Consider the following 20,733-nt stretch of genomic DNA (forward strand, 5'->3'; position numbering starts at 1 on the left):
GCAGATTTTCAGTCTATTATCTTTAATAGCATAAAAAAAAAGTATATATTAAAGTAACGTACTTTTTTGTGGGAAATAGCTGTAGGAATTTTCTCGACAAGTGCGTACAACCGACACCTTTTCTTTCTTTTTTTATTAGAGCATGTATACCGCCGAGAGAAAAAACATCACTGTTGCGAAACATCGCTGCAGGAAAATCGTTAAAATCCAAATCCCCGATATATTGTTATCATCATTGTGCCGGGGGAAAAAAAGGAAGAAGCGACGGCAGAAACCCAAACGGTTTTCGTACCGCTCGTTTCCGCCGGAGTTTTTATCGTTACCGATGTCGCTTTTTCGTGTTCGTTATATATTTTTCTTATTCTCTGTCACGCCACCATCGCATGGCGCGATAACGTAATCGCTTGCGCGTCACGTAGGACGAATAAAAGGTTGCCAAGACGCACAAAAAATCCCGCTCTATCCGCTTCTCCGTCGCGAATTTTCGTTTTTGCTTTTCCGCCGAACTGTTAATGAAGCCCTCGAGAGTGGGCCGGTTATCTAACGAAGTTCCAAACTCGAATTGTTAATCACACCGCGTGATAGGTAAGCCTGACATGCACGGTTCTTCACTGCTGGTCTCTAATAATGTAATCAAGCGCGCGATAATCAACTTACTTTTGTGTTCGTTAAGTTGGCCCACTAATAATGTATAACTTTCGATGTATATTAATGAGCTAAGTTGAATTGAGGTACATCGCTTTGGGCAAGAAATCTAATCTTTATAGTATGATATGAAACAAAAATCTTTAGAAATAAAGAGGGTTGAATTTTATTCATTGACGCCGAGCCGCGTGTAACTTTTCCCTTGAGGTATGGCAATTTCGGTACGTTGCCGTTGCTTCGCCGAAGCATTATAACATTCAGCTGTGAGGAATATTGCGCAGTTGAATCGCGCGAGTAATCGCGCCACAAGCTTCAAATGCTAATTAGCACGGGGAATTTCAGTCAGAAACATGAGCACCGAAATGACGACCATGCCAACTATACGAGCGTTGATTGAAGCATATCGACGGTAGACATCGGTCGAAGCATCTTGAGATTACGATTCGGAAAACGCTGATTTCAGGAAAGGCGATTGCGGGAGTGTATCGCCCCGAAGGGGCCTTCTCCTACTTATGTAGCGAATTTTGTTACTGGCACGTTAGTCAAAAGGAATAGAAGTATACCGAGAAGCTTTGCACGCTTTGAACATATACTTTGTAGTTTTTTTTCCATTAAAGGGTCAAGCTATTATAAAAGTTCGAAAAAATCTTAAACCAAGTACTTTGATAATATTAAAAAATAGAATAGAGATTAACAAATAATGTTTAATAAATTGCAACTTTCTAAAGATGGCTCTGATAATTAACAAATTTATCAATATATATTGTTTCAAATTTGATATTTTTAGATAGATTTCTTATTCGGTGGTAAATTTTCGATCAACTGTTTAATTATTTTTATAAACAAGATAATTGTTTTCTTATGAAATTGTAATTTAATGAATTTAAAAGCATGTCGTTTTATTATTTTGAAAGATATCAGAATGTTTTTACAAACAGTTATGAGTATATAAGAGGAATAAGAAAAAAATTTATTTTAAATTACTTTAAGTTTAATTAGAGTCACTATTTAATTTGAACTTTTTATACACGTTATTTCCAAGAAAGTCAATAACTTCAATACATATACTTTTCAATATTTTTGTATGAAAAATGTGGAATATAGAGAGATAGTTAATATAAACATTTATAATATATTAAAACATATAAATATTTCACACATTTTTTAATTTTCAACAAGAAAATTTTAAATCTAATCTATTTTTTATTTTCATTATCTTATCTCTTAATGCAATATATTGCGATATCGTCAATGAATAAAGTCGCTTGTTTTTCATCAAATTCATTTTCATCAGTCTTCACGAGTTTCCACGTTGAAATTTCTCGACCTTTGTTTTCGCATTCGTCGATTCTCGATTTTTCCCGGACTTTGGCATTTCTCAAGTTTAATTACATTATAAGACTTTCCGTTGTACATGATGTAACTGTGCTGCAGTTTGCGAGAGAGAGAGTTTTGTGCTGCTATAGTACTTTCCGAAAGGTAGTATTCATTTCGAAACAAAACGGCTCAAGTATCCTTCATCTCTTTTGAGAACCGATCGCGGCCAGCACGAGACTCCTTCGATTCTCATTAAAAGTGTACGGAACGAACAGGAGCAATGTTTCCTTTTATTTATACAATTTGATACTGATTTTTATCGATGCTCGTCGATTCTAATCTGAGTTAAATATTTGACTGAAAGTTTTAAACTTCCAAGTGGAGACTATATTTCAGAATTTTATTCAGAATAATTAAGATATTTCTTTAATGCATACAACTTTTTACAGATTTGTTTCTATTCTATAAGGCAAAATCAATTCACAACACTTGAAACGCTATTTGACTTTTAAGACATTTTTGATGTCGAAAGTTGGTAATTCTTTACTTAATTAGGGAAATCTGATTTTGGTTTGCTCAAGATGCCCCTGCTTTGCTGCTTGGGTATATAATAACAGTTGTTTAAATATTGAACAGCTTGACAGATCGATAACGAAAATCGAGTAGAATCTACTGCCAACTTGTCTTCATTATTTAGAAAATAATTTTTTTTTCTTTCAAATTACGCGTTGTATTTCGCAATCCACGTGAGTAATTTCAACCGTTGTTATGGCCAAATAATTCCGACCCTAATAGCGGTTTCTCGAAAAGTGGCGATCTTGATACGCTCGCAAGGGCGGAATATCCTGGAAACCACGCTCAGAGAGTTTCAGCTCTTCAAAAAAAAGAGAGCTCGTGACATAAACCCACGCTATTTTCTCTTGCGATTGAAGCGCTGTCAAAAAATTTCCCAAATTTGGGAACACGCTCCTCTCTCGTTTTCCCGCTTTTCCTGGAGTGCGCGAGCCTCTCGCGAACGAGTCGCGAAGCGCACGCCACTGTCAGTAAATCGATGCGAAGGAGACGACGCGATTCTCACTCTCTGTTCCGCTACCGCCACCACCACCGCCGCCGCCACCCTCGCCACCTTCTCTCCCTCTTCGGTAATTTAAGCTCCGACTCGGTTCAGCTGAGTTCAGTTGCGCTACTTGGCCGTTGCGGTTCACGTGCCGTCGCAAGCTCGCGGAAGCTCTCTCGTGCGCGCGCAATTTCAAGACTGTCTCTTCCTTTTTTTTCTAGATTTACAGTTCGATTATCGTTTTTGCTTCTTTTTTATCTCTTTTCTCTCGAACCTTTTTCTTTTCTCGAGAAGTACATGAGGTGTACGTATTAAGAAAGGAGAAGACCCAGAGAAGAGTGCTGCAAGCTTTCAATGTTTCTTCTCCCGGAGGTCCACGATCGCCACAAGGTAAATAGGTAAAATAAACGTATCGCGTTACCTAATGGATAGTATGCGAGAAGATCATTTTACACACACACACATGGATTTCTAAATTACGAAAGATTTAATAGGCGATTAAAATCAATTTTTTTTTAGCTAACGATTTAGTCTAATAATATTTGATACGATCGCGTCACTTCATTCACGAGCGCGACCCGCGCTGAGCACGCGGCCACACGTTTTTCCACATTTTAAAAATATTCCCTACGTCGTACATATATTTACTATATTTATTAATATTATTATTACTTAATTGAGAATTCGATAGCTCAAAGTTAAAAATTGTTGGAAAACGTTTTAAAAATTTAGAGTGCTTATAATTTATATTGCAAAACTCTATAGGTATTCATAAATACTTCCGACCATCATTTTTCTACATGTTATTAAAAAAAACTTGAGATATATTTTAAAAATAATAAAATGAAAAAAAAACCATTAAATGGTCTCTTCAAACCTATGCAATTTTTATACATATACATAGAGGAAAGTACCTGGATTATGAGATCAAACAATGAATTTTCCACTAAATAGGTTTTACCGTAAGGGCAATAAGTTCATGGTGGAACAAACAGATGGGGCCTATTAGTTTAGCAGAAACCTCGCTGTCGCATATCTCATAATAGGGGACTTTTCCTCTATATATTTTGAACATTTTAAAAAATTAATTTTTTTTTTAAATAATAAAATAATTTTCTTCTAAAATATCTCTATTTTAAAATGTCTTGTCTGACATGTTATATATGAGATGATAGTTATTTGAGACAATGGTTATTAAGCTAAATGGCAAAATTGGTGCATGTACGGTTAACAGAATTTACGGAATAATCAAATTATCGGCTGATAGCGGAGGGTCTTCATCAGAAACAATGAAATTTGCAGACAGATACAGTTATCTTCTTTGGAACATCGATTTTGTTCTGTGAGGAAAGAGCGCGAAACTTTCATATCGATGGCACGCACGCCAATGAAGCAGGAATCAACGATGCTCTCTCAGCTTCTGATTGGAACGTCGCGGCGTCGGTCGCGATCACGTAGGAAGGCAGCGTGTTCAAAGTTCTCAGTTCATTTGTACGTGCCCGCTCGCACGCACTGAATGAAGGTATCCATGGCATTTGCGGTCGTGTCCCGATCGCAATTCGTACGTGGTCATGGCAAATTAATAGTAACGCTGAAAAATTCGAAAGCACATTGTAGCGAATGGTAACGAGTATAAAAAGAAGAAATCTTTGTTTGAAGGGTCGATAGGCAAAAGTTTGTCGAAGCATATTATAACTTATAACGATTAGATCGTTACATTTGATATTACCCCATGCAAGATGCTGGCTTCTCCGCCCGCCATTATTTCCAAGCGTGGATATTTTGCGGCGACTTTGAATAATTACTGATGTAACAATCAGAATTAGAGCGGCACTCTAATTAAAATCGCAATTATATGATATTAAACATCTCTCGCGCGGGGTATTATGAGATTTAATACGCGGTAAAAGAGATATGTTCTCTTCGGTTGGAGAGACACCATCGAAAAGGGACTTTACAATTAATCACCGTTATAATATCGTTAATGCAAGTGTGATTATGTACGATATTAAACATTGTTCACGTCGTCCCGTTGCCATAGAGCGACGAGCATATATTATCGATGATGGCAAAGGGGCTCACGGCGATCAAAGAGCGCGCTCCGCTCAGCTAGGTACCCTATACCTTTTTAAGAGCGTGCGTCAGCTGCGGAGGGACACTCGGATCAACTCAACGACCCGAGTGCGAGCGACAAAAAGCGTAATTAATCACGCTGATTTCTCGCGCAACGGGTAGACGAGGGGGGTGGGCGCGGCAATTTTTCTTCTCCGATCGTCGCGCTTTGTTCGGCCGACCCGGACAAAGTTTGGCAAGCCTTCCGCGTGTCTATCCCAAGTTTGTTAAAGCTTGAAGCCCGAGAATTTCATTCGCGAACAATTTTAATCCACTCTGGGATTCCACCGCGAGCCCTTCGAACCGACGCCGACGGATCCCTTCGCGGGAGAAGGGCTCGGCTTCGTCCGATAACACGCTCGTATAAATTAATTCCTCGCGAGATGAAAGGTTTCCGCGAGCTGCGGGATTATACGGCGTTTCGTGCCTCGATTTACCACCACCTCGGAACTTCGCCGTTTCCCGAATTCGTGGTGAGCAAGTTCGTTCGGATGAACATTTCGTCTGCCGCCAGCGAAATACGTTAACCCTTTCCCCCCCCATTATATCTCACCCAGCTGTTTCTGAGAGAGAAAAAGAGAGAAATTATTTTATTTTCTATTTACTTACTATGTGTAATTTTAGATTAAATAGTGAAAATCATATACGTGTAGATATATATTATTATTTTTATAAATAAAAATTTATTTAAATTTATTTGTATTTAAATAAATTAATAGCATATTTTCCAAAATATAAAGTTATCTTGTGTTTATTCCAGTATTTTTATTTTTATCGTGCTTAAAACTATTTGATTGAAATATCAACCAAGAAGTTGATTAAAATTTATTTTTGATCTCCTTCGAACTCTCTTTTGCATTAATAATATGCGTCTTTGTGTGACTTTTTAATTAAGAAAAGAGAAAGAAGCATCGCGTATGATGAAAAAGTATCGAATAACAAAAGCGAGGATGTGTTATCTTGTTGCGGCATTCGATTCTGCTTTCTTCGTAAATCAGGATAAAAATAAATTGACGTTATACCTTACGACAGTTTATAGTTTCTTCTAAAATTTAATAAAAAACTTGATATTACTTTTTGCTTTGACAAAAGAATATCACACTTGACATTTTCACCATGTTGAAGGTTCATCTTATTAAGTAAACAGTTATCAAAACAGTGTTTACACGATATCGGAAAGAAACTTACATGGATTGTAATAGAGATGTAATATAAAGTTAACTGCGTTTTTCCGCGTTTCAGCGTTTCAGAAAAAGAGTAAAGAAAAAACATATCTATACACTTAGTTGTTGGGGGTCAGCGTATAACAATTATAATAGTATAATATAGCTGTAATATTTTCTAATATAATTTATATGACTTCTGCAAAATGTATTCATCATACGAAAAATCTCAACATACAATCGCTGCCGTCGCGGCAAGAATTTAAATGAACATCCAAGGAGATGTGTATCCGCCGGTATTCCAAGGGTTAAGACCCTTCGACTTTCGTATTAAACTCTGCTCGGTAGGCGAACATACATATAAAAAAACGAATAAATTTCACAGTCCGAAGGATTTGCCTTTCCACTTGAAACATATCCTTCGCAAATCTTTATCAAACTTGAAAAACAGGGGTTTTAATTTTTATGATTTTTAATAATATTGTAGTTTATAGAATTATTTGTTATTGGTGATATACAATCAGAAAGGAATGATATACGAAAAAACAGTATTAAAATTTTGGTATAAAATTTGGAATAAAAAAATTAAAATTTCCACATATCTATACTTATTTAGTTTTGTTCTTAAGAAAATCAACTCTGAAAATCAGAAAATTAATACCTTATTGAAACTAATATAATTTACATAATTTACATTAACATGAATTTTTCAACGCTATTAAAACGCGAGCAGAAAATTCCATTATTCTATTTTATAAAATAATAAATAATATTTATGTCACCACAAATTATATTTCTGTAAAGTTGAAATTATTTCTTGAATTATTTCCATATTTTAAATATTAAACAAAATATTACATAAAAAAATGTTATGCTACATTTTCATTTATTCTTTTCTTTATGCAAAATCATCCTTGCATAGTATTCTGGAAAGATTCTACCATCGTTCCTATCAGATTTCTTCGCTCTACTCACTCATACACTTCGCGAGTTTCGCGAATGTCATAAAGCATCCAGTTCGATGAAATCGCGAGGGAAAACGGCGCGGAAAAGAATCGGACGGATGCATCGGGAAAAAGAGAGAGCCGCGTTCTGAAATTTATTCTGGTTTCCGCCATTCCTGTGCCATTCCCGCATCGTCCGCGCTCTATTCTAAAAGTCTCGAAGGGCTTTTACCGGGGTGTCGGCTAAAATTTCGCGGGACGCGAGCTCGATTTAAGTGCCAGATGTCAAGCGCGCGAATACGACGACGTATCTTTATCCGACACGGAATAGATAAGTATGCGTGTGTTTTGCACGTCAGCGTCAGAGAGCCTATAGACTCTATAGAGCGATATACATATGTATATACGTACGTGCGCAGGAGAGTTATCTTCAAATGTTCCAATCGATGAAAATTTTGGGATCGAACATGTTTTAACAGCGATGATGGAATTCGATTTAGATGTTTCATTCAGACGTTACATCTTTCAATTTCGAAAGCATTTATTCTGTATCAACATTTCTTCGCCGTTATATCGCGATTTACTGGACGTTACATATATATATATATATATATATATATATATATTCTCTGCAATTTTCTGAGATATTCGTAGTACTACACATATATATATGTATAAGTTGCGCATGTTTTCCATTTCCCGCCGTGCTTGATATCTCAATGATGTGTCCAGCTATAATAGTGACGCTGTCGTTATATCGGGGCTTCCGTCGTTATTTTAATTCAAAATCACCAGCGGCAGATATTTCTATCCCTTAAAGGTTCATCAGTTATGCATGGAAATAGCGGCGGAAAAAAATTGATAATCCGAGCTCTTCGCAAATTCCGGGTGCACAACCTCGACGCAATCGCGACATCATACTTACACCCACGCACGGCGTGCAACGCGCGGTAATATATGCGCTGACGCGTTCCGTATTGAAATCGACGTCGATTTATCATGACTTCTGTTTAATTGATGCAGTTTAGCTCGATACGCGGTAGATTTAATTACGTGTGTCGTTTGCTCCGCGAGCGATTTCCTCAGTTTGACAGAACTTTGCGTGGCGTATCTCGTGCCCTTAAATCTCTGTCTCTGAGAATTAGCCGCTATTTAACTCGGAGAATTACGTTTATTGCTTTTTATGCTCTTCCTTGCTCCCCCCCTCTCTCTCTTACTCTCTCTCTCTCTCTCTCTTTCTCTCAAATCTGTTGAATCCCAGGAAATTTACAAGGACAGTAGGCGCGACGTTATTACAGGAACGTTTAATTTTAGAAATTACGAGACCAGCGAATTAAGCCTCCGGGAAGTCTTTGAGCATCGGATTCCACATTTCGAGAGAGATGAATGCAACAGTAATTGCGACAATAACTGTCGCACATTTTCGCGAATTGTTCTATAAACACGCTAGAGATGATATCAACGTCGGCATCCTCACGACCTGATTTGACATATACGTGCTAAAGTAGCTCTCAGGCGAACTCTCTAATTAGGCGCGCTCTTTAATCAGTACTTGATTAACTTCCACGGTACAGAAATGCACACCCGTCGCGCATAAAGTGAAATGACAGGTACGAAGACACGCTGCGCGCGGAGTGGATATTCACGAATGGAAACGAGCTCGTAAACTCCGTTCTGTGGATTTTCCGTTCATTCTGCGGGGTGTGGAACAAAGTTTCACACTGCATGTAAAACAATGGAAGTTGCCAAGATTACGTATTTTTGCTAATTAACCCTCAGTTACCTTACGTTTTTACACCCCGATATTACCTCACCAGGGTCTGAGAGACCCCTGTCGTTTTCTCTAGCTTGTATCTTTAAGACAAATGCATCAATTTGAAGTCTTTTTTTTTTAATCGATGCGTCTTTTAAAGATCTACAAGACTGTGCAAGTTAGATTATTCCAAGTTAAAAAATGTAAGTGTTATTTTAAAAAAAAGGAAGGCGTGTTTTTCTGAAAAAGCGAAAAAGATTGCTTTTTTTCAAGTTGACGCAGTACTGACTAAAAAAAGATACAAGGGTTTTATGAACGTTTTAAAGACCCTGCACGTTTTAACAATGTGCAGGGTCTCTCAGACCCAGGTGAGGTAACTGAGGGTTAATATTCTTATATTTTTCCATTTTAAGAATGTAGGGTACTTTAAGCTAATAGTTTTTTTAATTAATCGATTTCTAACGATTAAACAGCAGATATTTTTTTTGTTGAAATATTTTACGAATTTCTTACGACACGTATCTATATATATATATATATATATATATATATATATATATATATAAAATTTAATGTCTTTTTATAAATGATACAATTATTATGCCATTTTGCGCGATATTAAAGTGCACGAAGATTGCTCTTACTTTGATGTTCTTTGCACGCTTTCTTTTGCCCACGCTTAGCTATCGAACGGCGAATCCCTTTTACGTCGGAATATTGAAATCATCTTGCACGTAATTCAGTCGATGCGACTCATTATTAACTCTCGTGCGAGAGAGCTTTTCCATTTTATTGCCTTTCCAAAGAGCCAGGGCGTTTTTGCATTTGACTCTTTGAGCCACGTGACGAAAGGATCGCTGGTAATTACTGAAAATGCGCGCACAGAAGGAGCAAGGTAGAATCTAGAAAAGATCTTACAGATTCTTACATTGCGCAACACATGTCACGTATATAAAACTTACATCAGGTTCACTCTTAAAATTCTTTTATTCCTCAAATCATATTGCGCGGAAGGTCCTTTCTCGATCGCTCTGCTATTTTCTGGGAATTTTCCTGAATTGATAACATTTCTAAGAGAGGAAATTTTGCGAAATATAAGGATTATGGCTTTTACATTGTAAAATATGCGGTTAGTGGCCGTAAAGGAAGTTGGAGAGCGAACGGCATTGAAATCGCGCCACGGCGATTTGGGGCCGTGCGGTGGCTACTATTCCGAACGAAGCGCGCATATTTTTCGGACGTAAGAGTCTCCATCGACTCGTTATGCTACTGCAGATTTCCAGTTAAGTGGCGAAATGCATTTGCCGTTCTCTCTTTGATCCCTAACCACAAGTAATCACGTTCTTTCCCTATTTTCCTTTCCGGTCGACCAAATCCTTTATTAGAGTTTGCCGTCCAAAATTCGTGAACAGACAATTCTCTTGCAAAGTATAAAATATGTAACATCTTTAAATGAAAATATCGCAATTTTATAATCTTAATATATTTAAAGAAATGTTTGTCATATATAAACTTTATTACAATTTTTTCTCCATATACCGTTTCAATTTTTCGATATCTAATGTTAAATAATTCGACTTGTTTGGAATGATCTGCGTAACCTTCGTAATCTTTTCAAGCAATTACATAAAAATTGAAATCCTTTGAATGGTCGAATGTTCTAAATGGTACTTGAGATCTGCAGCGCGCTCTTTGAAATTCTATCTTTCATCCGTTCTATGTCCGTGTCTCTGATAATTCCTTCACACTCGACCGAATCTCCCTTTGCTGATCACCGCTTATAGAGATCGAGCAGAAATTTTAAACGGTTGATTTATGATTATTCATTAAAAAAAAAAACTTTACATTACGCAGTTATACCTGGTTGCACGATTTATTGTGATTCGTGACTTATGTAGATAAGCATAGAAACGTTCCTCCGCAAATTTGTCGAATAACCAAAGTAATTTCTCCGCGCATCTCCCAGGAGAGATTCTCTCTATCGTCTTATCTTTTGCGCAGGCATCTCGCGCCCCCCCCCTCTGATCGAATATCTCCGTAAGGAGTTCGCCTGCGCTTTATTCGCGCGCATTCAGCTGTGCGCAATTGCGACGAATGCCAATTTTGACGAGTGGCCTTTGACCTCGTTTTCACGGCTGAGTGGCCCGCTTGCTTTTCCTTCGTCGTCGCTTTTGTTTACATCCACGATGCGATCCAGGGGCACACTGCAAATTCGAACGTAAGCGCGTCCCCCGAGAGAAACGAAGGAAAAATAAACCACGCGCCGAAAAAGCGAAACGGAGGGTGTACACGGAAGTGCGATTTTGAAATTTGCCCGTTGAACCGTAAATTTCCGCATCGCGGACACTTTGCGGCACGATGGATGACGGTTCGGCATTACAAGACCCACGTCGGTAGAACGAGGTTACTCCATTGATGGATGAATCGAAGAGCAAAATGCAATTCAGAATTACCCGCATTCTCTGTTTATTTGTTTAAAATGCCAATGTTGATATTTCGATCGGATTTATCTTGTATCTATTGCGTGTGTAACTCCTGTGCTGTTCGCGTGATTGAATCCTCAAGATGTACTCGCCGAAGGAAAAATCCGCACGCGGATTCGTTGTGGTTGCGCGACACGAGGGAAATCACGAGTCTTGTTTCGATGCAATGACATCGAGAGAAAGAGAGAGAGAGGCAACGGCAGATCGCATCTGAGAATGACGCTCGGGGAGATATCCGTCTTTCTGGATGTCAGCTAGGGGACCGTCGCGCGTCGAGTGATGGATCGTGATGAACGGTGACGAACGCGTCGCGTCGCGGAGAATACCGTCGAAAGACGCGGCGATTATCGTCAACAATCGTTCGTACATTTGTGCTCAGCGTCATTCACGCGAGGGAGGGAAAAAACCCTGCGACGTGCTGTAATGACGCGTTCGTGAAATCGTTGGAAAACTACTCGATCGATCGATCGATTCCACGAACATGCACGTTCTAGCGTTTCAATCTGGTCGAGCGTGGGGCATTTTGCGCCTTTGCGGATGTCGATGAGGGACGAACGTTACGGTTAATGCGACTTCTAATTAGCCTCGTTAAACTGCGGGACATTACGTACGGAACTTCGCTCCCTGACACGCAATTAAGGAAGCTTCGATCGATGATTACGACGGCCGATCGCGCGCGTCTTAGCAATTTATCCTTGTCGCGTCTCTAAATAAATTGACAGGCGGTTCGTTATCGCATTCGCCGTAGGACAAATAAACGAACCCATTAGGGAACGTTAGATGGGTTTAGATTAGCGAAAACAACTTCGTTAAGCCGCCCACTTTCATAATTCTCTTTGTGTCAGTCTTGAAGGGTTCAAGGAAAGCGGTGATTTATCGCGGATTAGCTGCAATTATATACGGAGGCAAAGCGCCGGAGATAACGGAGTGAAATAAATTACTGAGATCTTCGCGAGTGAATCGGTCAGTCGGTTTATTTTCTCGGAAATGCATCAGAAAATTTCAAAGGGCACGTGAAAGGGATTTAATAATGCGAGTATTAACGCCGCCTCCGGCTCGAGCCAACGAGCGCCAGCTGCGCACTCGTTGCGCAACAAAGGGGACGCACGCGTTACTGAAACAACGTTAGCGTCGGATATGAGAGCACACGTGCAATCGACAGAAAAGTGCATCGCCATGTAGCGCGGAGTGTGTGCGGGCGAAGGACGCATAGGTGATGGCATGGGCGGGTGAGAGTGTTAATTTCGTGTTTACCGCGTGTGAGCCGCGCCGGAGTTACTTCGATTTTATCGCCGTCTCGCAGAAGACGACGGCAAAAAAACGATAGATAATGCATTTATCGGGCCCGGTACGGGAAAGAGCGGCGCCGTTTCTCCTATGGCTAAATGAATTTCCGAAGGAGCAATTTATCGTAAAAGTGGAGTAAACGCCCTTTGTCCCGCCCGCTCGTTCGCGCGAGCGGTAGTCTAATATCACTCATCGTTTCGCTCGTTGTATTAAAAATTCTTTATAATAACCCGTGCTCTTTCTTTCCTATATAACCCGTCCTTCCTTTCTTAATCCTCGATAAAGATCTCGTTTCTTATCGTGTCTCTTGAAGCCGTCTCTATAGACAATTAATTTCGGTAAATGGGACCGAACTTTTGTAATTATCGCGGAGAATTTATTTTAAGCACGTATTTTAATATCTGTAAAGGAAAAAAGATAGTTCTACGAGAAAAGTGGCATTTTTTACGAGCTTTCATCCGTAATAGTTTTTCGCGGCTTATGATTTTTCCACGCATTTTTCTACTCTTAAAACTCAGTAAATCGTCATTTATACTGAATCGATATTTCTCGTCGAATTACGCTATCTCGGCACGCCTTCGATAATCCGCGTAATGTCGACATTGTAAGGTGCATCGTAACGCCACTGCGTAATCCGCGCTGCTGTGACATTGTACGGAGTAACTGTAACACCGCAGTAACGTGCCGTCATTTGTAATGTTACGACGGCGTGATACATGTTCAGTATAACGTTACAGGTCTAGCTTTACTCGCGCGGTCTGGCTCTTTGCGAAGCGATTCTACTGCGATGCCGACGTGACGCAGCGGTGAACTCGATAATCCCTTAGATACTCACGGGCATCGGTTTCACACACACACACACACACACACACACACACACACACACACACACACACACACACACACACACACACACACACACACACACACACATCCCATCTATTCCCTTTTATTATATAAAGGATCGGGAAAGGTTAGCCTTACGTGAGGTTCTTTTGCTGAAATGATCGATAACGCTAATAATTACCGATCATCAATTTACGTGATTCGATCCGATACGAGTATGATTATTTCATTTCGACACGAGGTAAAGACTCATGAGCGGGAACTCGGTAAGCGCGGAAGCTAAGTAATCTCTTTCTTCTTTAATCTATTCATTTATTTATTAATTTACCTGTCGGATGAGCGATAAAGCATTTTTTATAAAATATCTGAAATATTCAGAGCCAGCAGATAATTGAGAATAATAGAAAATGAGTTGCTTGTGCATTCTTTGTAAAACGCAGACTTTATTTTTATGCAATTTATTTTAAATTTTGATAAAGATTATTTGCAGATTTATAAGAGTAAATCAAAAGAGACTCGACGCGAGAATCTGTGCAACATACCGTCACGCGAGCATTTAACGATTAAGGGTTAATACGACCGCAGAATCGATTCTGCACGGACGTTTATCTCTCCATCTGTAACGAGGTTCTCGATGTTTCTCGCGGGAACGTCGAGACCACGACGCTAACTGTTTCCGACCTATTTCGATCGCTCCTTACCTGTCTGCTTTGTGGCAGACCGCTGCTACTCGCCCGAGTACTCGCCATTGTTACTACCGGCACGATGGACGTTTTTTATTTAATGAAGATGGAAATAAAAAGAATAAATTGGTAAAAATTCTCTCTTGATATTACCATCGCCAGGAATTGCGCGCCGTCGGTTTAACACGTCATATTTTAACGCGCGACTATGAATTATTAAAAATATTATTCCTTGCGAATATATACTGAGTGTATATACATATATTCAGTATGATTATGGTCAATGGTTATTATCGGTAACGGAAATCCGGTTTTCGTTGCCGATATCGCTGCATGGCCGGCGTTAAACCCGACGAACGCCCCGCCGCGCCGTCCTCGATACGGATGACAGACACTAAACTCGAAAAATAGATCCGCCTATCGGGCGACCGCGAGTTATACGCATATTTTTTCCATCAGGAGTTCGTTTTCTCGTTTGAATAAGCGAAAATAGTCTTTTCACCAGCCGAGTCAAAATTGAAAGCCTGCTTTTACAGAAAATATTACGTATTAAATAATTCGAGGTCTTGAGTTAGAGATGAAAGAGGACGCGCGAAAGTAATCGCGAATAAATTCAATCGAGTCTCAGAATACACAGTTTCGCCTTTTTAATAATAGACTGTAAAAAGAAACTATCGTATTTCGATACACTGCAGTGCCGGTTTTTTTCAAAGCCCGTATTCAGGTGTTATACGCGTGCACATGAAAATTAAATTGATCAATAATGGCTATTGTATACCGGATGATCATCAATGGTATGTTCAATAATTAATTACACAGCGAAATGCAGTAATCGACATAATTTATCGAGCCGCACGGTACCAAATATTTATCTTTGTCCTCGATATAGGGTCAAACCACCGTATTCGACCGAGAAGTTGCTTATCGCGGCAATTCGTGGGTCAGCCAATAATATTTATAATTAATTCGTATATGCGAAGGAGCACTTTCCCGGGTTTGTTTGTCAGCGACGAGGAGGGGAGGCTCAGTGACCTAGCGGTGACCCAGTTTTCAGGCTTCTGGTACACTCCTCCCGCGACCTTCTCCCACCTATAATACAAGCACCCAGTTCGCTGGCAGCAGACCCAATTGCTGGTTTCCAACTACCTACCCTTTATTCCCGTGGCTTCTTCCACCGTCATCCCCCGCCAACATCCTTGCTCCATAGTCGTCGCCGCCGCCGTCGTTCCTATCGGCACCCGATAGCTCTGACTTCACGATGTTACCTGCTTCGGCGATTTTTACCACCCCCTCTATCGCTAGACGCCTTCGTATTCTCGAATCGTTACTGACGTCTAGACAAATACGAGTTGAGTTTTTGAAGCCTTTTATAAAAAAAGTATCCACGTGATCTTAAATTATTATCTGATAAAAGAAGTCACGATAAAAAGAACACTCGAATAGCGGTACAGCCCATCTCATTTGTCTCTTTTAATAATTTCCATATATTTAATAATTTGCGAGAAATATTATAATGAATACGCACATCTTGATCCGCTCTACTTGTTCACAAGGAGAGCTCTCTTGTCGAACAGGTCGAAGGGTCTGTCGAAAGATCGATGGATGCTGGAGAGTCCGAAGGATTCCTGGAGATTTCTCAAGAATAATTGAGATGGCTGCAAAGTCGTGAAAGCTTTTTCGGCGATTTTGAGGACAAGTTGACAGTATTTTGAGATTTTACAGTTGATCTCTGTTTATAATAAACGTTCGTTTCCAATTAACGTAGAAGAAAATTACTGGATGATTTATTTTTTTTGTCAGTGCTCAGAAAACTCGGAGGATCCTAAAAAGCACCGCTCTACCGACAATTTCTTCTCCTCGGTATTCTCCCCGAAGCTGATTAAAGGATTATGCTAAACGCCATTGTGCAGCGCACGGTAATAATGATTCTTCCGATATTGAATTTTACATAGCTCTTTTTCTCTCTCTCTCTCTCTCTCTCTCTCTCTCTCTCTCTCTCTCTCTCTCTCTCTCTCTCTTTCTCTTTCTCTCTCTTTCTTCTGGGTAGTGGGTACTGGCAGTGGAATCGGAGGTTTCAATAACGAATGCTAATTGTGTATATACGTTATTGGGAACGGCGAATGCTTGGAAAAATCTATTCGATGAAAACAGGCAGGCTACTATGTATAAAAATGTGTCGCAGTCGCAAGGTACTGATGAATTAATTCCACCTGATATCATCTGTGGTCACAAAATTCAGAAAGACCGTAATACATTTTGTTATTTTTTTCTTCCTCATTTATAGATTTTATCGGAATATTACATGATTGAGAAATTCTTGTGGCAGCGCGTGCGGTGCATGTGTGTCTCTAAACATTTATTAATATATAAATAACAATAACGCAATATAAATATTATTTATTATTATTTATATAATATTAATTAATAAACGCGCGCGTATAAATAATGTAACTTTTTCGTGTAACTTCCGCAGAATAATATAAAATAGTACAAGAGGTAACAGGCGCGGCAAACAATCAGTAATGCAGCGCGAAACAGCCAATTTGATGGTACGATCGATGAACGGATGCATCTCGTTTATGACAAAAATTTCGCTGATTTTATTGCTTTATGTCTTTTTTCTCCTCTATCGCTCTCTTTTTTTTTTTTTAACCGGGAGACAAATCGAGACCGCCATTTTTTTCATTGCAAGGCGAACAACGCTCGACCTCGCTAATGGAATATTTTTCAACGGTTGTCTGCGTGACAGCCATCGTTGCTAGGCCAGTAACCAGTTTTTCCTGCCTTTTGCGCGCGCTCGCGCAAATGTAATACAGTATACTCCGGTCTGCTTTCGGAAGGTGCAACGACGGCGCAATGTCGTTATCTCCGTAAGAGCAACATGGAAAATGCGAATGTCATTAGTATAATTGACTTTACATAAGATAAAATAATTGAATCGCACGTTTGCTAAAATACGATTTTGTTCCTAAAATATGCTGCGACAGATCTTGAACAGAGGCATTTGTACAGAGGCAAGTCTATTTATGACATTCAACGTCCGAGGTAGAAGTGCAATTGCGTAATATGAAATTTGCACAATTCAGAAAAATAACATTTTATCAGGTTTTATAAAAATATTTTGTATTTTTCTTTTGCTTTGAAATTACTTTGTTTGAATACGTTAATTTATTATTTGTGTGCTCTTAAAATTACATTTATTTCCACTTTACACCGTAGACTGTTAAAGCTCCTACAGATTGATGTCAAATATATTTATTGAAACTGAAAGCTCGTAGACTGTTTAAAATGAAATAAAATTAATATCATCTTCTCTTCCACATATCAAATTTGATTTCTCACATTTCAAGAAGAGGTAGATGGGGTGTACAAAAATCATATAAAAAAATCTTTAAAATTTTGATCAATCTGTACAAGAATCTAAGCAAAAATAAGATATATATATTTGAAATAATAATATATAAATATCTAAAATAAATTATAAATTTATTAATTTTTGATTAATCACTTTAGTGTTAGTTATGATCGTATATTTAAAGTCCTATATAACTTCAGGTCTTATATAGTGCCATCCTGAAGTATCATTATAACAGCTGGGGTTCCATAATACCACCCATTTTCTTATAATATATAAACTTGATCCTCTCTTATAATTCAGAAGAAGGTAAGGGGATTGACAGAAGTCTTAAAGAATCCCTATATAATCATTGATCCCCAGTCTAACATTAAGCGAGATTGGGGAATGTATCTGGAGAATGACGAAAGAAGATTTAAAGTAGACTAATAATGTAATGTATATTAACTTCCGGCTAGGTACATTATCTCATTTATACTATAGCGTGGGTTCGTCACAATAATTGTAAAATTGTGATGATAAAGGATCGTGCTCTGTTTCTCGTTTGCAAAATCTTACGCATTGATATAAACATAATGTCACGACAGAAAATATATTTTTATTTTGTTACGTTAGATAATTTTTATGTTAAACATAGAGGACTGGTTTAAATGCGGCCATTGTCCAAACGCGATTATAAAATAGCGTGTGCTGACTTAACGAAGCAATTTACTCAGGCTAACATCGCCGACATCGACTCGAGCACAATGTGCCATCCGCACCCTCTCGGACTCCCAAAGCAGAATTCGGTCGCTGATCGAGGAAATTTCTCGTCGACCTCGGGGGATCGCGGCTTTTGTCTCGCTTAAAAGCTACTCAGCAAACGTCCATTTACTTTGGTTTCTCTCGATCCGGGGCACGCGGTACATACGCGTGAGTGGATGTAAAATTTACATGTGTCGTGATGGATTTGCTAGCGTATACAAGGGAGATCGAGGATGTGCAACGATAACGAAGGGGGATGACAGATGCGGATGTTTTTCGATATTTTTTAAGTTGCTGTTTCGGTATAATCACAGGCGAGAACTTATTCGCGCAATTGAGAAATAAAAATAGAAATATATACACTAGATATATATACATTTGTAGCGTGATGTAACTGTTTGTTCTGCGAAGCTTCGATGGCCTCGTTTGAAATGTAACTTTTTAATATCAAGATGAAAATTTATACACCTCTTGTAAACAATTGTAAAATTTGCAAATAATTGAATAAGTGTTTTAGCGATTTAATTAAAGAATTCATATTTTGTATTGATTTCTCAAGCAGTATATGCGATATCTATTAATATTTGTGCTAAGTTATAAGTGATAATTTATAATGTATCCCGGTTGGTTCAATTATGAGGCATTATGATAGGCACTTTGTAAAATTACTTCTCCTTACTTAGAGGCGAATGCATTTCTCAAAGCGGCGGCGCTTCATGTGTCGTGCTATATAACTGCTCAAGCACGGTAATAATTTCGCGTTACTTGCGCGTAATGCGATTATAACGCTGCAGGGGAAAGCATTCGATTATATGCTCTTGTAAATTTGGCTTTGGCATGGTAATTAATGCATAATAACACACGCGCGAGACGTGTATATATATACGTTACATATATCGTACTATTTCAGTCGACGACGTTTTACGAAGCAGCTATTAAACGCGCGTTTATAAATTTTCCTAAATTATTATGCACGAACATTGTAAATGCGGATTGTAGTAATCCGCATTCACGCTTTCACGCACGAACACTTTGTCACTTTTGCTGTCGTATCTGATGTCACAAACATATTCCTTTTTTCATTTATATATACATAAACATGTGGATTTCAGATAGGTAACGTTGAACGATTTTCTCACAATGGCAACTGTCTCGCTCTTATATCAGATATGTTCTCATCTCACTCGCTTCCGCTTTTCATTCACCATGCACGCACGTTATTGACCTCCGCAAAACACGAGCGAGAACGTGCGCGACGGCTAGTAATTTACAGGATGTCGGGCATTTTATTTTTGTCTGCGAGATCGGAATCTGGTTTGCATCCCGTGTCATTCTATCGCGATTGGGTGCCGCGTCTTACTTTGAGACGAACGTTTCGAGGCGTCTGGGAAGAATAGAAGAGACCCTCATCGATCGTTACTTCGATCGCGCGCCGCCTCGGCATTTTCGAGCACCCATAAAACGTCGCGAACAAACGCGGACACTCGAACGGAGATGTTGATTTGAATTTGCCATTCGTATATACACATGTACACGTGCACAGACACATACACACCCAGTAACTATTTGTATCGCGATAATTTGATTTGGCGAAACGGATTAAACGACGATAGCTTCTCGCGCGTACTTAATCGATATCATAATTGCGTCCGTAATAGATTGCTTGCATAACTAATTTGTTATTGAATCTCTTTCAATTCTTTTCACAGTGTCCCGATAAAACCGGGCTCGATAATTGAAACGTATTATCTTAAGTTTGACGAGACAATTTGCCTCAAGTGCACGATCCGCCTTTATCTTTTTTAGTATATATAGTTCGATAGACCCCTATAGAAACATTTGTCAGCATTTTACAAACAATAATATATTCAACCAATCTAACACAAATTTTCTCGCGTTTCCGCTGGCTTCTCGGGCTGTTTCATTAACTACTTTCGAACGCCTAAAAATTTTATCTCAATTCGTCGCTTCTCGCGCTCCTTTTGTTATTGTACTTTACGACCGGGATCTCAAACTTTTATTGTAGCGTCCACCTGTCTCGCACGCCCGTTTTCCACCGCTTAAGTTTGAAATATTCCCGACTCGTCGCCGACATCCTTTTTGTGTCGCGCAAAAGAGTTCCTTACTCTACAAAACGCAATATACACTTTTAACAAATTTTCAAAGCTTTCCGAGTCGCTGCGTTAATTGAAAAATCAATGAATGTCTGTTGCTCTCGATTGCCATTACCTATAAACGCTGCATTAATACGCTCCATATTATAAATATTTAAATCATTGCGGGTATTATAACACAGAATGGAGTTTAATCTGAAATTAATTAATTGCACAGTGTATATAATGAA

General features: G+C 38.9%; 1 protein-coding gene across 3 annotated transcripts in view; it reads left to right on the forward strand.

Annotated features, from left to right (window-relative positions):
• Positions 1–20,733, forward strand: part of LOC143903686 (uncharacterized) — a 74,470-nt gene that overhangs the window by 28,298 nt on the left and 25,439 nt on the right. Inside the window, exon 1 of one of the 3 annotated variants that reach the window (XM_077417540.1) lies at positions 3,131–3,409. The exons of the other annotated variants lie outside the window; for them this stretch is intronic. The gene's annotated coding sequence lies outside the window, so the exon portion shown is untranslated. Of the gene's footprint in view, positions 1–3,130; positions 3,410–20,733 lie in introns of those variants that run through there. 3 annotated transcript variants of the gene reach the window in all.

Source organism: Temnothorax americanus, unplaced genomic scaffold (assembly GCF_048541705.1).
Source record: "Temnothorax americanus isolate GAGA-0224 unplaced genomic scaffold, ASM4854170v1 Scaffold49, whole genome shotgun sequence".
NCBI classification, from domain to species: domain Eukaryota; kingdom Metazoa; phylum Arthropoda; class Insecta; order Hymenoptera; family Formicidae; genus Temnothorax; species Temnothorax americanus.